Source organism: Atta cephalotes (genome assembly GCF_000143395.1).
Source record: "Atta cephalotes unplaced genomic scaffold scaffold00005, whole genome shotgun sequence".
NCBI classification, from domain to species: Eukaryota; Metazoa; Arthropoda; class Insecta; order Hymenoptera; family Formicidae; genus Atta; species Atta cephalotes.
Genome location: NW_012130069.1, coordinates 2,506,936 through 2,515,522, shown reverse-complemented (window position 1 = coordinate 2,515,522; position 8,587 = coordinate 2,506,936). Strand labels below are relative to the sequence as shown.

At 32.9% G+C, this 8,587-nt stretch overlaps 1 protein-coding gene across 1 annotated transcript in view; it reads right to left on the bottom strand.

The window, feature by feature from the left end:
• LOC105626291 overlaps positions 1 to 8,587 on the bottom strand; it is a 79,771-nt gene that overhangs the window by 42,138 nt on the left and 29,046 nt on the right. The window lies entirely within an intron of this gene.

Sequence of the window (8,587 nt, the reverse complement as noted above, 5' to 3'; positions counted from 1 at the left end):
ACTAATTTAGTCACATATATACATATATATATATATATATATATATATAGAATATTTAAAAAACCATTCAGCATTTACATAATAAATAATACACACCATACTAAGTAAAAAGCTTTAGTGAACATAGGACAAAAACTCAACCGTTTTTAAGATATATAAATAATTTTGTATGTTAGTATCATATATAATTGATTTATTGGCGTCTACGTATCGTATGACGTAAAGATTTACAAATCGCGTTCTTCAAATTGATTCAATTTTCATATACGCTATATGATGAAAAATTTCATCGGGAATTACATTGCTATTGGCCATTATGATTGGATAGACATTAGGGAGATCATCTCTGGATCCATTCTTCCAAATAGACCATCAGTGCTACTTATCTCAATTTTTTTTCATGTCATATGCAACAAGTAGAAGAGTCAATAAATCAATTATGATATTAATATACAAAATTATTTATATCTCAAAAACAAAACTTGAACTTTCGACCTATGTTTACTAAGACTTTTACTCAGTATGATATGTACTATCTATAAATGAATGCTAAATGATTTTTTTACACTCTGTATTTATCAAAAACTGAAATTGGTAATATTTTTTTCTTTATAATTGATGATAAATATATCTTATATATCATATAATCATGTCTAATGAATTATTTCCTAAAGAAAATTGTAATAGATGTAATTAAGAGGACCATCTATAGATGCATTTGCGAACATTTATTGGCTTTTACTACTGAAAGAATTAATTAGAGTCGATCATTTCTAAAACCGTAATCTGAAATCCAAGTCGCGTATGAGATTGAATAGAACACGGAACACGAGGTCGTCGTCACCGCAAGAGGGATGCTGCGGACTGATGAGCTAGAAGCTAAAAACGGCTTCACGGATCGATGCTACTGTCTGGTTCATGTAAATTCAGATAGCTTGGTGATCTCAGCATACGTTTTATCTGTCTCCGTTATCTATATTTGTTAGTAACTTACAGACTCTAAATTCATTATCGTCAGCTGGTTTTATCTCTACAGTAATTAAACATAGAAATGAAATCTTTCTCTTTCTCTCTCTTGTTTATTCTTTAATTGGTTTTTCCTGTTTATATCTGAGGTATACTTCTTCGTAGAATTTTGTATACCGATAAAATATGTGTTTATAGTATATATATCGTGTAAATAGTAAGTTGTACAAAATTAAGTACAACAATGTGTGTGAACATAATATTCGTACGGAGAGAACAATTTTGCTGAAATATTTAAAAATGTAAGTAAAAATAATTGTAAGTAAAAATAAAAACAAATCTAAAAATAATTGTGTTGGTCCATTAAAATAATTATGTAAAAAAACTTAAGCTAAGTAATACTGTAAAAAATTTTAGTAACTTAAATCTCTTACATATGTAATTATTTTGGTTTTAACACAATTATTTTTAGATCTATGTAGCCAAATTTTTATATATTTCCACAAAATCGTTCTTTTCGTACATCACTCATTTGTATCCTCTTCTCTGAACATTTTCTCTCTATTAGCTCAGGTTGCCGAATTTTCACTCTGTTTACATATCCGTGTTTATTCTTCTACGCTAGAAATGAGCCAACATGGCGACTTTAATGCACTAATGCGATTCAACGGCGAGTTGACCACTGTGACGTCATGGCTGGACGATGGCGAACGAGATCACAATTCCGTCACGCTTAAAACGCGACAATGGAGGGGAAATGTTGCGGTCTTAAGCCAAACCCTATGCGGAGATCTGTCCGACAGGGATCCGGTTTTCCGGGTCGCCCCAGCTACCGTATGCATGGGATGCTCTTTACGGTAGGCGTGGTGCCGAGAGCAAATCGTCTTTCGATATATGCTTGAATGATTTCGAATGGATGAAACCAGACGAAGGAGAGATTCGTCGCGAAAACAAGGGGTTGCGGCGTGTAAAGCATTTGAGTTATAATCTCGATTTGAAATACTTGTTCCTTTTTCAATATGGTCCCTAGATGCATTAATTTATTATTCGTCATAAGCAATTGAAATTAAAGAAAAGCGTTAAACGAAACGTATACTTTAGTAATAAATAAGTAAATATTTAATATTAATTATTAATTCATTTGAATAAGTTTGTATCGATATGTTGACTATTTTTTTTTTATTAATCATGTTTACACTTTATTATTTTTTGTAACATATTATGTTCACGTGCAAAAGAAAAAAGTAGGCCGTCTCTCGATTTTATACATATGTATACGTGTTTAGCGAAAGTTCATATTTTAAACGTGCACATTTTTCACTGTAAATAATATAAACCTTCAGAATATCAGAATGAAGTCCTGAACTTTCTTACGATGTCTTTCTGTCACTATCTTTCGTTTTCTATTTCTATCTGTTTTAACTTATTTCACTTTCCCAAGTCATTTTAAACAACGCCTATCTGAAACGGTATAATTAATGCAAGTTTTCTCATTCAAATAGAAATTCGACTCTATTGCCATGCAATTTTGCGTTACTGCTCAGAAATTGTACACAAATTAAGGGTAGTAAAAAATACAAAAAAATAAACAGTTTAGAATTCCTTAGGAATCTTTAATTTTACGCGTCCCAAATAGTTCGACTTAGGAATACAGCTAGTGCGATAGTGATCTCAATAATGATTAAGAATCTTATCTCTTATTGAAGGAAATTTACTGCGAGCTTTCTCTTTCAATGAGAGACTTAAAGCGACGTCCTATATCTCAAACTGGCTTACCTTTAATCTAGCCCGATCGTCTCACGTTTAATCCAACTCTGCGTCCTTCCTCCCTCCCCCCTTTCTCTCTCTTTCTCCCTCTTTCTTTTTCCACTCTCTCCTGGCCCTCTTCTCTTCTTGGTAGAAGCAAGAGATTGAGGAAGGAACGTTGTCGTCTGGCAATCATGAACAATGGTCGGTTTGTGAACAGTTCCTCGGCACAATTGGCATCGGGAATCAAGGTATTGTCGGTATTTCAAGGTTTATCCATTGCCTATAGTGTATCCTTTCACGAACGATCGATCGGATTCTTCGAAGATATGTACGCACGAGCGTGTGCGAGAGCGAGAACGATCGCGAGGGATCCATCTGCGTGATCTTCGAGCCGACCCGAACGCTCTAAATGGAAGTGTCGGTCTACGTGAGGGACGGGATCTCTTCTCTCGATGACTTAATTCGTTTTGACGTCGCAGTTTAACCCCCGATCCATTCCCCCGCCAGACGACAAACGGTCTTTTCTTTCTCACTGTTATTTAGTAGCTGAATTAGAGCGTTGTGCATTTCGGACAGATGCCAGATCTCGCGATAAGCAACGAACTGACGCAACTGGCTAGAATATAAATATGAATATCGACTGTGTGCGACAGCTATTGTTTAATGTTGTAAATAATTTGTATATAATAAAAATAAAAAATAAAAAATTTGCAATGTTATATGCGCCAATTAACTTAAAAATATATTTTTAATTAAAAAAAACATCAATCATACTTGATGATTTAATCATTTCAATTTAATATCACCCCGGTTTCGGTGTCCGTCATATGGTGGTAATATGATCGCATGTTATTGCTCTCTAATCAAGAAATCTAATGTGTATAATCTTTAGTAACTTAAACTACAGAATGGATAAGTTACTGGCGATAAAATCTGATATATTCACGTTTCCCTGAGTCGATAACGAGATAAAAAGTATGTAATAGTTATTATAATAGCAATGATTTATCTAACATACGATGAATTTAATTAATTTCAACATATATTATAAATAGTGTTTTAAAATATTTTCTATTATTATTGTTTGCATAAATAATAAAATATTTAAAATAATTTCACAATATTCATAAAAAATAAATATTATGTAAAAATATTTTACGATCTCTTATCTTGTTCTATTTAATTAACGCTTGTTAGTTAAATGATCTTTAAATAATATTTAAATAACTATAATTGATACTTAAATACTTTGGAAGATATCGAAAATTCAGAAAAGTTTTCTTAATTGCATTTTTTATTACGATGCTCCTAAACTTTTGTCGATAATTGAAATACTCACCTAAGTTCTTTGCTCAATTAAAATCCCTATCATTTATCTTGTCGAAATTCATTAAGTGAAAGCGAGGCAACATGAAGTTACAGTTTAATGTCTAGATATTCATTAATTCTAAGTACCCAACTTAAATTTATCATATATATAAATTATTAATAATTGTCTTTATAATATAGTACGAAATACATTTGCGTTAACCTACTTTATCAATTTCATTATTCTACGTCGTACAAATTCAATGAAGCCAAACAATTTTTGTAGTTCCCACAGCTTCGATTGCCGTGTCACAATAAGGTTGCACAAACGATTAACGTTCTGTCACAACAAGAACGCATTTCTGTTCTTGGACAATTAATACCATCTCTTTTGAGGTTTCTCCATCGGCTTTGTCGAGCCCTTTTTCTAAATCGTGCTTCAGTCACGTGACGAGAGTAGAATTGCCCTGGGGACGAAAGAGAATCGCCTCGTCGTCAAATGTCAACCATAAACGCAGCCACTCGAGTTACTCAAAAGAGAAATACGAATCTGGAGAAGCAGCCGCGAAAGGTTCGCATAATTTTATCACCGGTTCCCAGCAATGAATTTTTTTTTTGGATCTTCGATAGCAATAACGTGAAATTCAATATTGAACAAATTTATTACAGCTGACGATTATATTATTATATTAAAGCACGAGAAACATATCATCAAAGATCATTCGTATCGTAAGAAATTGTAGCTTTATAAATTTTTATTTTTTCAATCAAAATTTCACTAATAAGATCCATTGAATAAAAAGAAATGAAGCATTCGTATTTTGTTTCTGCGCGTTAAAAAATTCTATTACAACTGAAACCATTATCGTTGCAATAAATCGAGACAGAGTCCATCGTAGCAATTCAAATACATATAGTGCTGATTGTGGAAAATTGCAACAAGCTTCCGCTTGGTCACCATTGGCAATTTCGATGCAATGTGCTACAGTTCTGAAATTGCCAGCTTTACCGAGATGGGAAATGTTGGTCTCGAGTAGGAAAAACTGGGAATGCTTCGTACCGTCTCGGCAAATAAAAATACAGATCGAATGTGAAAATAAAATATGATGGAATGCATCGGAGCGCAGAAAGGAACTTTGAAATCAATAGAAGCCGATATCGAGTCTGTCGAACCTGCTCCGGAAAAGCGCGCGAAGTATACAAACTGCATCTACATAGAATTCACAATTCGTCATCGATCGGTTTTTATACAATCCAAAAATTACGTATATTGCGCATACCTGAAATTACAGAAACTTGAATAAAAAAATAGTTCGTTTCTTTATTGATGTGTCATGATATTTTGTTTTCTTTTTTTAATTCATATCTATTTGATATGTTTTTTCACGGTGAATATTGAAATGCTGAGAAAATAATATCTCTTAAATTCACACTCAATGAATACACATTTGCGATATATTTTGCAAATGATATATCTCTCTCTTTTAATATTTATCTTATGGAGTTGAATTTTCTATTTTTGCTAACGACAAATAATTAAAATTGCAATACTAGGAGGACATCATGTTTTACGCACGCGGTGCATCAGTCCAGTCAGCCACGTCTGTCACATTTTTGACAACCAGCTGCAACTGCACCCGTGCATTTGTCGATACCGCATGTAGATTGAAATAAATGTCTTTTTTTGCATTGCTTTTTTTTACAAATTTTCCTGTGTCGCAACGCGAGACATGTATTCCAGGACATGTATTGACAATTGCAACCACAATGACGGATCTCGGTGAGAAAACTTTCGACACGCCTTTCGAATTCGGCAAAAGGATTTTTCTTTCGAGAGTTTTCCTATCGTACACGTTTCGTGAATATACTTTGTCGCAATGCACATTTACATTTAGATGAAATTTCGTATTTTTACGTATAACCACAATCGCCGTCGCTAGGACTGTATGAACGGACATCCCAGTATGGATTTTTCGTTTAACATGAAAATAAAAAGAATTTATTTTGCTACGTACTTACTTAATTAACAAGCCTAAAAATCTATATCTGAGATTCTATATCTGAAATCTATATCTATATGCAGTTCTTCTGTTTTTAAACTACAAAAAGGTTGAATGATATTTTTATAATTCGCATTTATTAATAATTAATTACATCACATTCTTTTATCATATGATAGGTATTATTTTAATTGCAATGCATTTTTATCAATGATCGAAAATCGCTGTGTAGCATTTGCTGTCCAAAATTCGCATTGTTTGTATTGGCAAGATATCGTTGCCCGATCACTTTGTCTCTTGACTATGTAACGATGGTATTGTTAGCTACTGTATGGCAGGCTAATAGCAATTCGGATGCATGCAACTATGATAGAATTATGCGTTTACTAGTTGGTGCATCTAAATTAACATGCGCGATGTTCCTGTCCGCTTTCACGATCGATAGAATATCCATGAAACAGAATAAAAATGTCTTTTTACACTTTGGTTTTTATATATTGATAAAAAAACTTTTGTAATATATTAACATATCTTTTGCTGCACAAAGATTTAAAAAACATCAATAATTTTTATATTTCCGAAAAAAAAATGCGATGGAAATATTCTATATTTGAATTGACAGTGTAATTGAACTAATAAAGCAGATCAATATTTGCAAATGGATTCGTAGTCACGGAGTAGGATCTTTTATAAACGTAAATAGATAAAAGATCAACAAACATTCATTGCAAAATTATAAATTAATTAGGATGGCAAAATTATATATTCGTCAACAATACATGTTCATTTCGGTTTTGAACGAATATTCTCGAACTCAATAATAATATTCCAACGAATGACTACGCAAATATATAATAATTCTATAATATTATCCCCGTCGAATAAATTAATCACGACGTTAATTGAAGCGGTGACGTTTAGATATCAGTCAGCATTACAAATCCCGACGGTACAGGCTTTATTTAGATCTTTCATAATTATTTTAGAGACGAATGATATCGACAGTACAATACCAAAATTATTATTGTACGCAAAAATCGATATCTAAAGACAAAATGTTTATTTACGGTACATGTACTGTACTTATTCTAATTCACACGAAATACGCGGTACGTTTTTTTTTTTTTTTTTAAAGAAAATCTATATACTAAAAGAGTAGAAATATGGGCACTTTGTGAAAGAGAAGGATGTAGTGAACATGATACTGTAAAGATAGACGGCAGGAGAGTTTGTTTGCAGGAGAAAAAAGACTGAGGCGCAGGTGTCACTGTATATCATGTAGACATTTTATATTTTCAGCACTCGGTGGTCACGTTATAAATAGGTCACAAGTTATGAGTCCACCATATCGCTTACACAGTCACTTTGTTTACAGTATACATTCTATATAAATGTACTCATACGATTATCGTTTGTTTTACAACCTTGATATTTCTACAAGGAATACATTAGGAAATGTATGCGTGTTAAATACGTTACTTTATATTACACTTCTCTATATCGTATTATACAAATATGTGGTACATGCACTGGCACTGCTCGATTGTTTAGTTGCATCCTTTGTCGGTTGCACGTTATGTCTTCAAACACGTTCCGGTTATTTGTACAGATGTTGTAATTGTGTATAAAGAAACAACACTATTAATTTTACTCACGTGTGTTTACCTTTACTTTTGATTTTATATCAAAATATTATTTTATGTTCGTAAAGTTAATATAATTATCATATTTAATTTAGGAGATATAATGAAGATACATAACTACAGTCTTTTTTAAATGTCAATACAAATTTCCTTTATATTACAAGTAAAGAATTATTGGTCATAACATTAATCAATTCGGGATATCTAATATTCTCGAAATACAAAAAGATATTATGTATCAATAAAATTACGAAATGTGGATGTTATCTTGGAAAATGAATTTCAGCGGAATCACGAGACTATCCGGTTGTCGCATAACAGATACCAAATAATTAGAGCAACGAGGAACTAGATAGTACATGCGCTTACATCTTCGTGTACCATCGTCGTTTTGCCAAAGTAGAATGCTGTTTTAGTATGCAGAATGCGCTTAGTGGATCTTCACGTACGTGCGCCTGCAATATGTTTCGCGAAAAGTTTATGTCGCGTGAACTAGATCGCATCTATTCGTTGATATGTCACAAACATGGGATTCATCGCAATAAGAAAGATTCTCGACGAAACGTTATGAACATCTCTTTAAAGACTTCAGTTTCAACAAAAAACCGGAACATGCTTCGGAGGAACGTTCTTTCACACCTGCTATGCCGAGCTTAGGGCTCATTACAGGCAGTTGACGATCTGCGCGATCATCGCGTTTCTGTAAATGACCGTTCCGAAACGTGCGAAATAATGTACTAAAAAGGAGGAGCATTTCTGACAAAATTTTATATGTCTCTAATTAAAAATTTCCGGAAGCCCATTACATAATCGCGCAAATCGCGAATGCTACCTGTATTCCGTAAAGATACTTTGGTCCGTATCTTCGTCGCTCATTTAATATTAAATGTGTCTTGTTGCGTTTTTTTTTTTTTTTTTTTT